This window comes from Rhinolophus sinicus, linkage group LG12, assembly GCF_036562045.2.
Source record: "Rhinolophus sinicus isolate RSC01 linkage group LG12, ASM3656204v1, whole genome shotgun sequence".
Taxonomy (NCBI): domain Eukaryota; kingdom Metazoa; phylum Chordata; class Mammalia; order Chiroptera; family Rhinolophidae; genus Rhinolophus; species Rhinolophus sinicus.
Window position 1 is genome coordinate 24,965,824 of NC_133761.1, and position 17,465 is coordinate 24,983,288.

At 37.0% G+C, this 17,465-nt stretch overlaps 1 pseudogene; it reads right to left on the reverse strand.

The window, feature by feature from the left end:
• Window positions 1-249: 249 nt before the first annotated feature.
• On the reverse strand, window positions 250-1,486 carry LOC109457587 (small integral membrane protein 19; annotated as a pseudogene).
• Window positions 1,487-17,465: the final 15,979 nt, after the last annotated feature.

A 17,465-nucleotide genomic window follows, 5' to 3' on the forward strand; every position in this document is an offset into this window, starting at 1 on the left:
GTCTGTCTTCCTAGGTACGTGCAGACTCTGTTTTCAGTTCTCTTGAGCCACTTTTTATTTGTGTAAAAAAAGACTCAGATGCAATTTTAGAAAGCAAAACAAAACACACAAAATAATTGGGAAAAAGTCACAAGTAGAATGATTTTATGGTGACAGAAGTTTTAAAAAATGCTGTTCATGATTTCGTGGAATTAGGAGCTTGCTACCATGCTGTTTAACAATTACATATGTTGCTCATTTTCTGAGATTTCATTCTGAGAGATGCACACTGTCAGCCTTGCTTTGTGGCTACTGACGGTCATACTTCCTTGAAATGGAATACATTTCCAGTTGCTGCCTTAAACGAATTTTGCTTATTGTGTCATGAAAGTTGGGCTCTGACAAAGTTTCTTCTGTAGGTAGGACACTGAATATCCACCTGATTTTCCTTTTATTCTTCTCGGTTTATGTGAAGAGGCCAAAGCTAATGAGTATCACTACTAAGTAAACATTGGTCACTTCTTTCCAGGTCTCACGAACGTTGTATTCCATAGAGCCATTGTCACCCATCGCTCCATAGTAACCCCTGGCCTGGTGGCTGCTGGCTCCGGAGGTGGCAGGCGACCAGGCTACTCCACCGGGGGCCCTTCCCCCAGAGTCGGGGCGGACTCCTAACTATATTTAATTACGCTATATTTTACTTAATTTAGGGTCATTATACTGCAGGTTTCTCAAGAGCCCTATTTTATTCACCTTTATATTTGCAAACCCTAAGAGTGCCTTGGTATCATAGCAGGTGCCCAATTAATAGTTGGTCAATTTATTAATTACTTTCCTGAACATCTATTACATACAAAACTTTATTCTAGTCATTCAAGATAGAAAGAAACATAAATAGTGCTTCTGACTTCGGGAAGCTTGCAATCTGCTTGCAAATACGAGGTACAGAAAATATTATTGATAATAACAAAAACAACAGAAATATTAATATAATACACACCATATGCCAAGGGCCATTTTAAGTGGCTTATATATATTAATTCATTTAGTCCTCATAATAGTACCTATGAGGTAGATATAATTTTACCACTGAGGAAACTGACGCACAGAAAGAATAAGGCATCTGTCTAAGGTAAGTGGTAAAACTGGCACAAAATCCCAGGCAGTCTGGATTTAGAGTTACTCTCAACCTACATATTATGCTGTAAATGACCTAATAATACCCAAAATTCAATTTAATCCAATTTAATTAAAAGACTTAAAATAACTATATCCTATTACTAGCACATACAGACTATCTACACAAAAATATTCTAAAATTTTAATTCACTTTGAACTAAAAATTTTTCTTTAATTCCATACTTCCTCTCAAATACCATTAAACCCTGTAGGAACTAACAGCTCTTCTTAGGGCCCCCTGAAGAGAAGAGGAACGCATTGTCCCAACTGTCACCCATTTCAACCACTGCAGCTCTGCTTCTATTTCTTCTCTGTACTGAAGCTCCATGTAGGATTCTGTCCTCTAGTAAAACGAAAGTACTTTGAAAATCACTGTTACATATGTAAGCATATCACATAGAAACAGAAAATAAAGTAGCATGTACTTTCTGAGATCACGTACCTCCCTTCTTTTTCCTTCTCCCCACGTCAACATCACCAACCTCCAGAGTCCCTGTCAACCTTCTGTGTAGGGAACCTAACCCTTCCCTGGACCAGATAGAAGACGCTCCCAAACCCTGCCTTTATAAATACCTGCGTCCTGGACTTTTCAGCCCATCTCCTCCCCTTGCCCTGTTCAGCACTAGTTTCAAATCTGTACTTGATTGCATCATTTCGTGTCTACTAGTCTTCATTTAAACTTGGATTTGATGCTAAGCACACATTTCCTCCAGCACTCACTTTTCCAGTCTTGCTTCCTAACTTTCATTCCAGGTAAAACTCCTGCTCTGTCACACTGGTGCCGTCCAGATTACCAGTATTCAGTAGAAAATCAGACATCTACAGGGCCTTGATTGGAACTATGGCATTAACTTATCACAGAAGCCCCTTTTATTAAGGGGAATACTTTGAAGGTGACTGTAGTGATATTCAGCAATGAGGTATGTAGCACTTTCTCTAGGATGAGTTCGCAAACTTAATTGTTCAACTTCATACACTTAAAATTTATGTGAACTAATACTGAATGTCTAAATGAATAAATAAAGTATAAAAATAAATGAATGAATAAATAATAAATAAATAGTTTAAAAAATTGATTTTTCTGACCTGCCACCTCTTCCAATCTCATGTAATAAACAAATATATCGTTGCCCACCTCTTTTATTTCATCATTATTTTTCGTTATAGTATCTTAAATATAAGGCGATATCTGTACGTGGTACTCTTCTCAACTCCAGAAACCGTAACACATGGGCTTTAATATAGGGGCACATAAACTATAATATAGCCAGGAATTAGAAAAATCTCATCAACATGATCTTCAAACCCTTATATAAGATTAAAAAACAAAGTGTCATAATAATAGGCCTACACAGTTATCATAAGTAGCATCATATGTAGTTTTTTTTAATAACCCTTAAGAACATTATATGCCTAAGGTGGACAGGATTGACCAGAAAGCAGCTATTTTAATTTTACTGAAATCAGGCTTGTGTCTTGTGGAAACACATTCCCATTGGGCTTGATAACTGAGCAAGAAACACAAGTACTGCTGGATGGCAGATGAAATGGGCTGAACACAAAATGTGTAGCAGGGGAGAAATCTGGGAAAGAGACACAAAAATAGAAGTGGAAATATCCTGACCACCAAGTTCTTAGATGTCAAATCCAGTAGGCAATCTGTTGTAGTACTCTAAGGATGGTGAGACTCTTGAGGCGAGAACATGGTCCCCAAGGCCCCAGGTAGTCCGGTAAAGTGTAAAGACTTCAGTAAAGTGTAAAATCCCACCAGAATGAAGTAACTCTGATATGCACTGGAGAAAGGACTATCAGTCACATGTAGAGCTTTAAAAAATGGTGATTTGGAGAAAATAATCTCAGGAGAACACAGAGAACAACATGCCTAATACTCATTCAGTTCTTTTTAGGAAAAATTTGGAGCTTCTTGACAGGGCTTGAGACTCAGTTCTTTGACCATATGCATCTTATTATAGTTCTTTAAATATGACTTTGTCTGTTTGTCCATTCCTTCTTTCATTCCCTCATCCCTCCCTTTCTAACTCTTTCAACAAATACTTATTAAATTTATATTCAAGGTTAGGAACTTTGATAGGCAGTTCATGTCTTTACGCACTATTTCCCCAAAGTAACAGCCCAGCCCACACTCCTGAGTATATACGCTTATTACCAATGGGTCTTAAAGTCACACAACCTGGGATTGAATCCAATTCCTTAGCGCTGGGAAAGTTACTTAATCATTCATCTGCTAAAATTGCATTTATAACCTGAAAATGATCATTACACATCTATTTCCTAGGTGTGTGGTGAATGTTAAATGAGATAATCCATGCAAGACATCCATTAGTTACTCAATAAATCTTAGTTATTATTATTACTATTATTGCTATGATTCATCTTGGCCTCACTTTAAACCATCTATGACCTACCCCCCAAGGCTGAGCTGACTTTCTCCTGGGGTCCCATAGCATTCTGTATACTGACCACACAGAGATGCACTATCTAAATCCCCTACAAAAAGGAACTTGCTTCCCAGCTTACAGGGAGTGTGGCCATCAGACAGCCTTCAGCTGACAGCTTTAGAGTCTGCCTTAGCTGCAGAGAACCACCTCACTGAAGGTCATGCCCTTCCTTAGGCAGCTGTCTTCTGACCACTGAGCAAAGTAAGAGATTTAAAGACCTATCCGGACGTGGAACAGCTCTGATGGGCAATTGTTCCCCAATGTCCCAGTGTGCGGGGCAGACGTGCATCAGTTTGACTTTTTCCTCTGTCCAATCCAGTTTCCTCCCCACCCTTTCACAGGTGTTCATCCCTCAGAAACACCTTGTACCCCAAACTTCATCTCAGACCTGCTTCCAGAAAACCTAATCTGAGACCACACCATAGCTATGTTCTATTAGTTTACTTCTCTATCTAACTCCCTGACTGGACTGTAAGGTTTTTGATGACAGGGAAAATCTTATTTAGCTCTATACCCCCAGCAGCTAGCAAGTGATGATTAAAGAGAAACCCCTCAATCAGGAGTTGTACGTTGAATTAAAAATAAGCGACACGTCAGCTTGAAAGAAAACAAAAAGTTTTAAATATGTTCAGGAAAATCAAATCATCATAAAAATAATGATTATGTTTCATGTGAACTTAAAATTCTTCCCGTGAATGAGGTAGAAGTTCCTTTATAAACTACATGTACAAAGGCAGAGGAAGTAAATTTTATCAGTGAACTCAGCACTGCTCTGGACAGAATCCTTTGAACCTTTTAACAGCTGCAGAATTTTTTTTTTTTCTCTTTCTAGTGCTTACTGCATATACTTGGAGAATCAAATAATGAACAATGTATGTACGACATCTGGTGGCTCCCAGATAATGTTACATCAACCTTGCCTGGAGTCTGAGGCACAGAACTTGATCACATTCGCCTAAACATTTTCTCATATTGAAATCCTCCCCAACATTAGCTTGGGATGGTCTGCCAGTGCTGGGAGGATGGGAGCTATTAAATTTGCCGAAGATGCCAGTTGTGAGGAACATAACAACCCCATTCTTTAAATCCTTTTATTTATATAATCTCCAGAATTAATAATCATTCATCCAATTAAATGCTCTTGGTCTGGGCCTCTGGCCAAGTCTATGTCATAGGAGGTGATAAAACCCGTTAGCTATAAGCTTTAAATTAACCAGCATCAGACCCAAGGGAAGTATGGTGCCCAAATGAGCCACCTCCCTTCTAATTCAAAACCTCCATGCATTACTGATACTAGAAAATATCTTCATTACATTGCTGCTGTTATGGTCAGCAGCACAGATTTAAATGTAACAATTAGTAAAGCATAAGATCTCACGATATTTTTTCAATCACTGGTGATTTAAAGTTACATTTTAAAAATTTATGCAAATATTCTGTGACCTAATATAAATTTATGCAAACGTAAAATATCTAGAGGTCGGAAGACTAGACTAAAAATCATAGAATTTTATATGCTGCTGATGATAGTGTTACAATAACACACTCTGGTGACCAACGCATTAATTTGATTAAAACATACTCTGAGAAAAAGAAGAGCAAACTTTTATGATTTATTAACAGGTAGTAGGATCAAAGATGAGATTATGTTTATTTGTGTTATTTGGACAATTGACTTTATTCTACCACTGATTTTGCACATATTCTTACAGCTTCTGTTGAAAATATTTTAAATAGCATTTGAATATGTAATCATACCTCAGGGGAACTAGAAGAAAAATCAAATACAAATTTAGAAAACATTTGTTAAGTAGCTGCAGTTTTTTTTCAGGAAACCAAAGAAACCCACTAAAACTAGGTTAACGTTTGGAGCAATTCACATGGATTTGAGCATATGCCACTTTGTAATGGGCTAAACTGTGGCCTTTTCTTTGAACTTCAAATCCTTAAAAATATGAACTGATGAAAAGGGTCAGCAAAGTTAAATTACCATGAAAATCCAGGCAGTTTTACACTCTTCACTTTTATAGTTGACAAGTGTCATTGGATTGAGGTCAACACTGGTATTCAAATAAGAATATAATCTACATTCCTTATAACTAAAGCCTAGCAAACATTTTTAGAATATTTTATTAATGGAAATTTCAACATACCCTCTAACTTTTGAATTATCTTCAGCTACTAATAAACATGGGAACTTTTTCTCCAACAATTATGCTGGAAAAGACATCTTTATTGAGTTTCATCTGGGCACATAAATTGGCTAAATTAGCATTATCAGAATTTATTGAATGTGGTTCAGAGAAAAGCCAGGAGATTTTTCTGGATCAAGTTACCTCACAGCATATTTTATTCCACTTGATTTACAATGTCTTGTGTATAATCTCATTACTATAGAGTTTACTATAAGCATTTGATTAGTCAAGAAGGAGATGAGATAATTTTTGTGCTTATTGCATGCTAGAACACACGCTATAAATTCATGGATTAGTGAACTTGTCCAGATACAGGCATACACACATTGGTTTTTAATTCCCTTTTTATTTATCATGCTTATCGTTATTATTGTTGAACTTCAAATTTAAAATCTTTCTCAGGAGTTATCCTCATTGCTTCCCACTGTATGTAAACATCTATAGAACTGAAGTAGGCTGATTCTTAAGTGCTAGAATTTTACCTTATTTAGCAAAATTTTACTAAATGAATACAACTGCAAGAATTTAAATATAGCTAATTGATGACCTCATGAAAGTCACCCCTAATTCTAGTTTTACTAGAGGAATTCTGCAAATTGAGAAGTGACAAAGAAAATATATGGACACAACTATATTTTAAATAATACATAGAAAAAAAATCCCCACCTCATTTCTTTTTTTTTTGTTTTGTTTTGTTTTTTTTTTATTAAATTTATTGGGGTGACAATTGTTAGTGAAATTACATAGATTTCAGGTGTACAATTCTGTATTACATCATCTATAAATCCCATTGTGTGTTCATCACCCAGAGTCAGTTCTCCTTCCATCACCATATATTCGATCTCCCTTACCCTCATCTCCCACCCCCCTTGAATAAATTATCTTTTTATAAAATAGGTGAAAAGAGACAGTGTAGGACATAATCTAGATGGAATCATAGCTATGAAGAGGAGGAACAGGGCCTAGACAGAGCAATCAGCATGTAAGAGAGTTAAGGGCCAAATGAGAAATGCACCATTGACTGGGAAACTGTGAATATATCCACCAGGGCTGGAATCTACCTGGGTTTCCATCAGGGCTCTTGCTCTTCCACTTGTAAAACCACATAATCATAAGCAAGTTCTTAAATATTTCTATGCCTCAATTTCCTGCTCTGTAAAAATGGGGTAAAGAGTACTAATATCTTGAAGTATTAAATATGACAGTTCTCATCAGGCACTTAACATTTTGGGCCATAATTAGCACATGATGTGCGTTAGCTCTTGTCATTATGAAAAGGGTTTTCGATAAAATCACATATTGAAAATACTAAAGAAAAATTATCAGAAAAGACCTTCAGATAATAATTATGAGGTTGAATTATGAGCAAAATGAAATTTGACCTATTAAAGGAAGAAAGATAGCTTTTTCTTTGAAATTAGGGGAAAATAATTTTTTGTTTTGTGGATTAAATGAACACATATAAATCTTTAGTCTAGTGCTTGGCAAATACATCAACAAATGCTATATATATATATTTATTGGTGTTATGAATAGTAATGTGATATTAAATTCTATGTAGCAAAAGTTTACAACAAAAGTACTGAGCACTTGGCCTTTAAAAATCAAGCATAATTTTTGTTAAGGAGAATGCCTACTCCCCCTTCTGGCCCTTTGATGTGAACTAATGGAAGTGCTTATTGTCTACTAGAGAAGTTCACAGAGAAATGTCCATATTTAAGTTCTTTTATCAAAATAAAGAGAAAATTATTTGAAGGGACTAATGAGTGTGGGAGTTTGGGGGAATTGGTCCCAATGGACTATGGATTCCAAAAAAGCACGTAGAAAATGGCAAAATATTGTCCCAGTCAGGAGAGGAGTAAAAAATTCACTGGTAAGGAAAAACAGAGCACTAATAAAGACAAATTGAAAATGGGATAAAAGAAAAGTTTGGGGAGAGAAAATAAGTACAGAATTCAATCATCACACATGTCCTAAATTTGGTGCAGATCACATTGGTACTGGAACTCGCTGAGCTTTCCAGGCATGACCTGGGTTGGTGTCAGGGAAGAGTGAAGGCCCACAAGGGAGTAACCACTGCATCAAATGCACATCACAGGTTATACAGCAGATACAACGCCATATGTTCCTAAACTCCATTTTCCTTTCCTCCTGACCATACAAACTAGATCCAGTTTCCATGATGACCAGCAGAGAAGTGGAGACAAAGAGACTGAATTATGCCTAATGGGGTGTGGAAGGTGTGTTGTACATCATTTACAACACTAGCTCCTTTGAAAAAAAGTAAATTTTGCATGCTTTTCTTCTCTTTTCTGTCAGATGTATGCAGGGTATTCAGGAGAGGACTCCGAGGCTGTAAGGGCTGCTGGAACCAGTATTTGGGAAGGACTCAGGCAACCCCATGACAGTGTGAAAACTGGTCATCCCCTATTCCAACCTTCATTTGACTACAGCATAAGCAAGAAATAAACTTTCCTTGTGCCAAGACATTGAGATTTCATGACTATCAGTAAGCGTCCTGTCACGCGGGGTATCAGGTGGGGTCTCAGCTCCCGCTCCCCATACAAGAATGCAGGATATGGTGAGGCCAAAAAGGAACACCCACGGAGCCATAGGTAGGGGAGTCAAACCACTATAGTCTCACTGGAGGCTGGATTCACACGACGTGCGACCTGCTGTCTGCCTTTCTGCCAACCGACGGACTCCCCTCGACTCACCAACCAGCACAGCCGCAGCAGCTTATCAGGGGCCAATTGTTTAACTGGCTACAGATGACGGCCAACTAGCCACAGCCCACGGCCATCTACTACCCGAGTCAGCACCCCCCCACGTGAGGCCGAGAGCCTGGAAACTGCTCTCTGGGACTCTGTCCCCACACCTCCCCTGTTGAGAACCACAGATTAATCCTTGGAATGACAGTGTAGGTAATTGATAACCCTGAAATGAGTTTCCAGTGGAATGTGAGAATAAAAGCGTGATTGCAATGCATTCAAGAGATAATGTCAAAAGCAAATGTACAGACACATTGTTTGGGGACTTTTGCTGTGAAAGCAGGAAAACTGCATATATAGAGAGAGGGGACAGAGCCAGGAGTGCAGTTTCCAGGCTCTCGGCCTCACGCGGAAAGGTGCTGGCTCAGGTAGTAAATGGCCATCAACTGTGATTGGATGAACATCAGCTATGGCTAGTTGGCCGTCAGCTATAACCAGTGAGCCACTGGCCACTAGTATAACTGCTGTGGCTACGCTAGCAAAAAATGGGGGACTAGCAAGAAGATGGTGGCTGAGCTGGCAAGCGTGGATTGCAGTTAGGATGGCAGGTTGCAGACAGTGTGGATCCAGCCTCCAGTGAGACTATAGTGCCGCCAGCGAGAATATAGTGGCATTACTCCCGTATCTATGGCTCCGTGGGTGTTCCTCTTTGGCCTCATCATGTCCTGCGTTCTTATGTGGGGAGCAGTAGCTGAGACCCCACCTGACACCCTGCACGACAACATTCTAATCCCTCAGAATCTGTGAATATGTTAAGTTACATGACAAGAGGGAATTAAGGTTGCAGGTGGAATAAGGTTGCTAATCAGCTGACTTTACAGTAAGGAGATTATACAGGTGGGCCCAATTGTTAATGTAAAAATCCTTAAATGGGGAAGCAGGAGGAAAAAGAATCAGAAGCAGGGAGAAGTGTTGTGAGAAAGACAAACTGGCCTTTGCTGGCCGGTGGGAGCTGGACAGGCAAGGAAATAGATTCTTCCCTAGAAACCCCAGAAGGAGCACAGCCCTGCTGCCATCTTTAGACACCTTTCAGACTTCTGATCTCCAGAACAGTAAGATAATACATTTATGTTGTTCTAAGCCATTAAGTTAAGTTTGTGCTAATCATTTACAGCAGCAATAGAGATTTAACAGAGGGCTAACGCTTATTATAACAAAAGCAACCCAAAATACCTTGTGTAAGAATATACTTTATAAGGAATATATTGCTCCTAAATGACGAAAATTTAAAAATTGTACTGTAAATTACAGAAGAAAATCCAAATAATCAGAAACATAATATGCTTCCAAATAGGAAAGCTATTCTCACACTTACTCCTACCCTTCGAGGTCCCATGTATCAGTCAGGACTAACAAATCCATCTTGAACTTGGTTTTTTTTCTTAAAGTGATTTTGTCTTAAAAAAGTACAGAAGCTAGAATCTATTGAAAATTTGCATGCTTTCTCCCTCATCTCTGCTCTCTATAAATTAATTTCATGACTTCCTACAGCTGACTGGTTTCTTCCTACTCTCTGGAGGTTGAGGGGCATGGTTCCCTGCAAAACACCATCATTAAGCTGATTGGCACATCCTGAGTCACATCACTGTCCCTGACTGTCCCTGACGCCCTGAATGAATCTATGTGGTCACAGGAATGGGCAACATAATTGGCCCAGTCTAGGAATGCCAGTCCTCTAGCCAGAGAATATGGGTCTATTACGAGAAGAAAAAGAGACACAGATAAATAGAATAGGTACTCAACATAATAACCCTACTTCTAAGACTCTATTATAGCAAACTAGAAATTCAGAAAAAAAACCAAAACATGTAAAGTGTTTTCCATCACTGTATTATTTATAAAAGTTATTAAAACAATGTGAATATCCAACAGTAATAAATGGTTCATTAAATTATGGCCTATCCACATGATGAAATACTTTGTAGTCATTAAAAATATTTTCCATTGAGTTTTTAGGACTGATTGACAGAATTCAAAATCCATGGGAAAATACTCATAAAATATTAAGTTAATAAACACAGAATACAAAAAGAATGTACATTATGGTCCACGGTTGCCAAAAAAGATACATTTATATAATTTACCAAATATTAACAATATGTATATCTACATAAAATTACATTTTTTAACCTTTCTGTATTTTCTAATAAATAGCCTAAAGTGGGAATTTATGTAGTTTATAAATCTACTTATAACACTGCTTTGGTAAGCTGTGATAATTTACATAAATCTACTTATTACACTGCTTTGGTAAACTGTATAAATATTCACCTAGCAGGGACACATTTCTTACTTCTGGTCCCAAGACTCTAGTCCAGTGGTTCTCAAGCTTGACCAATCACAGTCCTGTAGACAGCGTATCAGAAGACAGATTGCTGAGCCCCATCCCAGAGTCTAATTCAGTAGGTCTGTGGTGTAAACTAAGAATTTGCATCCCCAACAAGTTCCCATGTGATGTTGATGGTCTGGGAATCACAGTTTGAGAACCACTGCTCTAATCATAGCTGGCTATGTGAAATTTCTTGAACACCCCACTTAGGTAGGTGCACTTCTGAGCCTTTGTCTAGCCTCTCCTTTAAACACTAACCCCATCAGCATGCCTTCCTGCCTGCCTAAATCCTCCCCATTCGAGAATCAGCTGAGGCATTACCTCTCCGGAGAGGTTATTTTTTAAATTTCCTAATCTGGAGCAGGTGACTTCTCCATCTGCTCTCAAAGCATCGAGAATGGACTTCCATAAGCATCCCCAGGTATCTGTGAGCCCCCAAGGTAGCCACGAGCATTGCTTTGAATGAATGCACCTATTATCATTTTTGATCTGCAATTATGTAAGGTTCTCGTTGCTGTTGTTAGTCAATCAAATTGCACAAACCAGTAAAACTGAGGCTCACAGAGATTAGTTTCCCTTTTCAAGGTCAACCGGATAGTTAATGGCAGGGTCAAGTCTCACCTCCAGGTTCCTGATTGCAAGTCCTGTATTTTCTGTATGATTCCTTGCTGTTTCCTAGTCATAGATGATGTCAACTATGCATCTAGAACTTTTATTTTTCCACTCTCTATTAATGTAAGATCAACGTGGCTCAAAAATAATGTGTCTGAAGCCTGTATCCTCACAAAGAGTCCCCAGTAGCAGGAAAGTAGGAGACAAGAGAAATTGTTGTGTTTTTTTTAAAAATGTACTCGTACTTCTTGGCTTCTGTTAGCTAAATTAGGAGGTTTGTTGTAACAGCTTTATTGAGAGATAATTTACAGATTACATAATTCACCCATATAAGGTGTACAATCCAATGATTTTTTCAGTAATTCAGAGGTGTGCAACCATCACCACAATTAATTTTAGAACATTTCATTACCCCCAAAAGAAACCCATACTCTTTGGGTGTCACCCTCCAACTGCAATCTCCTAGCTTGAGGCAACCATAGTCTTTCTCTATAGATTTGCCTGTTCTGTACACTTCATGTAAATTGAATCGTGACATAACTGGTCTTTTGTGACATGCTCCTTTCATTTAGCATGTGTTCAAGTTTCATCCATGTTGTAGAATGTATTGATAACCCATTTCTTTTTATTTCATTGTATGGTATACCATATTTTATCTGTCCATCGTGTGATGGACATTTGGGTTGTTTCTATGTTTGCGCTGTTATGAATAATGCTGCTATAAATGTCTGTGTATAAATTTCTGCATGGGCATATATTTTCATTTCTCTTTCATTTCATATCTAAGAGTACAATCGCTGGTTATCTGGTAACTCTAGGTTTAAGCTTTTGAGGAACTGCAAGATTATTTTCCAAGGTGGTTGAACAATGTAAGTTAGTTTTTTAAATAGTGAATGTATTCAAATGGTAAGTTTTATTTGGGCTGTGCAAATACAAATTCAACCAAAATATTTACCTTTTGATCAGTTATTCATTGACAAATCAATACAAGTGACAGTCCTCTGGGTGTCTCTAGGGGTGGACTTCTAAAGCATTTCCACCCTCCTTACTTCTCCATCCTATTTACTCTGGCCCATCTGTCAGCTGTGGCTGAATCATCATTTCACTCAATGTCTATCAATAACTGACCATTTCTGAAAGCCTGGAATAAGGCCTAATTCAGCAGGTAAAGTGTTTATGTAAGCCTTGGTGAAAACAAGGTGAGTTTACTCAACCAAAAGACAATGTTTGGCCCTGATTTTTCACTGGTAATCATCTTTAACCTCTTGATGTATTTCTCCTGGGTTTATGGAAAGCATTATACCATTAGAATACTAATCAAGGTATCTGTTTTCCATTTAAAAAATATTATCTATGATCCCATGTGAGTAAGTTCTTATATTCAGGTTTCAATTACGATTTTCCATGATCAGAGTTAGGTATCTCTAAACGAGCAGAGCTCTGGGATCCTGTACCTTACTGGAACAACGCATCGTTTCTTGCCATAACTGTTGCCATTAGGTATCATCTGCTGGGTTTTTCATTTGACTTGGAGAATCTTGACAAGGTTTTAATCTAGCCTCTTGTTCCATACGAATTCTTGGGCATACTCATATTCAGTAGGAAGAGAGAATTTTCAAGCACTGCTTTTTTGGATGGTATGATCCTTTCATTACAAAGACTTGTTTTTAAAAAATGTGTTTCTTTAAAAGTAGCCTTGCTAAACAAGAGTAGGGATGAGGAGGAGGCCAACTGGACTTTGAAATTGGTGGCTCTTTATTTTGGAGTAGGGAAGGGAAGGAGAAACAAAAGGTTCCACCCCATTCCAAGATGTATCCTTTGCCTCTTAACACGACCCTTAAATTTCTCTCATTCTCTTTTTCCCCACAATTTTGCAATGATGTGCTGTGTCAGTTGTGAGTTTACAAGCAAAGCAATTTCCCAAATAAATGCACCCGAATGAATGAATGAATGAATGAATGAATGAATGCAGGAATGGATGAACAAATAGAAAATCTAATTTTCAAAATGTTTTAAATTAGGAAAAAAAGTGGGAGGGCAGCTTGTTAACTTATTACATTGAGATTTAAGTTCATAGTAATTCTGAAATAAACCATTGAAATTATAATATCCTATTAATGAGGTAATACTTTTTAGGATTTTAATATTTCTCAAACAAAATAAATGTTCTGTGTTACAGAGCACAGGCTTTCCAGTGAGATAGTTTCAGATTGAGTCCTGGCTCTGCAGCCTCCAAGCTGTATGACCTTAGACATGTAATTAAATCTCCCTAGTCTTATAAAATGGTAAAATTGGAATATCAATAAAATTAATATCTGCAAATAGAATTTTTGCAAGAATTTAATCTAATTATGTAGCCAAAGCTCTTTTCCCAGTACCTAAAAGATAGTAAGTATGCAAAAGTTGCTAATTATTATTTTATATTAATTTTACTATTACCACTAAAAAGTTGAAATCTTCTCTGAGAGAAATGGCTTCTTCTGAAAGAGTTGTATCAAATATTAACTAATAAACTCTGAAACAGTCTCAAAATTATCAAAATAAAAAGTAGTAAGGAAAATTATCAAAGGATTTTTGCCTTCAACAAACCCATCAAAAGCAGCATAGTTTTCAGAGCCAGTTTTTGTACCATCCTTCAAAATATTCATCTACTTTTAAGCACTAGTTGAATCTTCCTCTGGGCTTTGTAGCTAAAATTTTATAGCTGGTCTCCTTTCCAATCCCCTCTTCCTTTACTGTATCACATCAGTCTTCAACTAGTTTCCTGCAGTTGGTTCCTTTCCTTTATGCTGTTTCTCTTTCCTTTCAGAGAAATTTCTTTCCAAGAGCATCAGTGGCCGCCGACTCTATTACCAATACTTGAATCCGGTGCACATCAATTTTGCTTTTCACTCCAAATTTTGCCTCTTTCACCAATTAATTTTTTATTGACCTCTTTTTCCTTTACTTTGAAAATTTTAAACCTTCAGACAAGTTGGAGAAATAGTATGATGAACACTCAAACACCTTCTGCCTAGATCTAGTAATTGTTAATAATTTGCCATGTTTGCCTAATTCCAGTCCCCTGCCCAAACATACACATTTATGGTTTTCTAATCATTTGAGAGTTAAATGCAAATATCTTGACATTTCCCATTAAGTATTTCAGAATGTGTGTCCTGAAAACAATTATTACACTCGGAAAATGTAACATTGTGTAATTTTATTATCTCATATATAATCCATATTTAAATTTGCCCAATTGCCATCCTTTGTGCCTCCTGCCTCCAATCTAGAATCTATCAAGGATCACATATTGCATTTAGCTGTCATGTCCATTCATCTCTCAAATATTGGCATCCACTAGGGATTTTCTCTTTTTATTTTATAGTCTTCCAATAACCTACTAAATTCATACCGGGCCTTAATCTCAGGAGTGGGCATTGACTGTCTCTTTTATTTCCAATCTAAGTGAATGGAATATCTGTTTATCTATCTATCTATCTGTCTGTCTATCTATCTATCATCTGTCTATCAATCTATGCATATATTAGAAAGATGGGGGTTGATGTCATTTATCCACTCTCCTTTCATCTCCACATCCAAGTAGACAGAAATTCTTAAATCTAGAATTCATTCCATCCAATGACACAAAAGCCAGCTTGCAGATTTTGCAAAAGATTTCTTTAAAATTTTTCCTTAATGAACCACATATTTTGAAATATTTTGATTTCTAAAATGCATTAATTAATAATCAGAGCCTTTTAAATAAAATCTCATCACAAGAATAACAATTTTTATTTTGGAAAAATATCTACTTTTAAGGCTTTTGAAATACTAACAATAGTACTTAGACTCCTTCCCAGCCCACTCGAAAGGATGTATGAGCCCCCAAATTGAAAACCACTATCTTACTAAATAAATGTGAAACTACTTAACCTGCCATGTAAATCCTTTTACATCATGTCCCTTCCTACCTCTGGCCTAATGATCTACCCAACCCCTTATACACACTAGTACTCCAGCCACTTTTCTCTTCCTCAAATTTTACTTACCATTATTCTTTTCCTCTTCTGTCCCCAAAGCTAGGAATCATCTGTCTCCATTCTTACCTATCAAGATATAGGCCAACGTCGTGTTCTCTGTGAAGCCTTCACTCCTCCATATCATCAACTGTGGTCTTATTTGAATGATTCCTCAGTAATTCGAAGATACCTCTAGCATAGGTTTTATCACATTCTATGATAATTACTGTTCTGTCTCTCTTAAGAGATTATAAGCTATTAAAGTACACAGTCCATACATACTTAAGCATTATTTTCCCGTGTGGTCTGGCACATTGTAGATGCTCAAATTACATAGGGTGAATAAATCAATCAATCAAATAACCCTTGGGCAGATAGTGGAGTTACACATGCAATTGAATGGAGAGTACATCAAGGATAAAGTGGTGATGTATTTCTTCTCAAGAATTTTGGGATCTTGACTCCTTTGAGGGTTGTATAAAAGCTCAGAAAACACCCCCACAAAGATGTTTACATGCATAATTACATAAAATTCCTCGTAATATTAGTCAATGGACTGGGTCTCAGATAATAACTTCTGCTATGCTCCATGATTTTTCTGTCAATAAAATTTAGGCGATCACAGGTTACGCCTATGTGAGTAACAAACAGGTCACCCAGCTGTTTGCAGAATCTACTACTTGGCTAGAAAATAACTTTCAGTCTGGCAAAGAAGTATCATGGTGACAACAAAAAAAAAAGTGTGTGTTATCAAATGATTGCTATAACCATTGAAACACCCCTGAGCCCAACTAAACTTACTAGTTCTAACCTAATTTGCATGATCAAAATAAACATAGTAGAGAAATTATTCCTTTTGTGTCTCAGTAGTCAGGCTTTTAAAAGCATTTATTGCCTGTTTCTTTGTCTTCAGAAAAGATTTAAATTTAAGGAAGTAAGGCTTTGCAACATAGAGAAAATCAGCCACTGATAAACCAGGTTCTCTGAATCACACTACTCTATATCTATAATTTAATCATAACCTATTCACCAGTTTCCAGTAAAGTGTGTTCAATCACTTTAGTGCATCCTAAATATGTGGTCAAGAATAGTTTATAAAGTCAGTGGTATGACATACTATCTTTTAAACATCCTGGAATAAATATATTATACGATGTAAGAAAATATATTGTTTAAAACTATAGACTTTTCAGACATCAATGAAGCAAAGGATTTTAAAATAGGAATTTAAAGCAGCAGAGCTGTTAAGAAAAAGCAAAATTCAACTGAGGAAATTTCAAGATCTTATTGGCTTTATTAACCATTTCAGGAATTGGGCATTATCCCATCTAGCAACTAGAAGGGGGCTCCAAAAAGTTGTACAAAATTGAAGGTTTTTACAGGCAGAAACTGGGCAGGACAAAACGTCATTAGCAAAAGAATGAAAGGATTGTTTCAGTCAAGGTTGCCTTCATCTGGGGAAAGGGCAACAGGAGTCTTATAAGAAAGATGACCTCATTAGTGTTGATCAGGAAATTCCAGACTGATTGGTTTAAGGTTACATTCCTGGGAGGGGCTAAAACTGCAGTTAAATCTTGGTTTGCTGTCCTGCGCACAAGTGACTCCACCTTGGGCCTCTTTCTTTTTTTTTAACAAAGCACAACACTATTTTTGATGTAGCAAACATGTCTTAAATATTAATAAAATTTTTATACCAAATTTTATCCTTAGTAATAATTTCAAAATTTAAATTAGACTTGCCATGTAAAAATATTCTTGTCCATTTGAAATGTAGCAATTAAACAATAAGTACTTGATGGCTGAAATATATGGATGTTTTAACATTAATAATTGTGCATTTATGTTCCCCTAAGAATTTAAAATATAAGACAGATTTATAACATTCAACCCCATGACTTACCTACCAATTAGGTAAACAATAGAGCTGCTGTTTACAT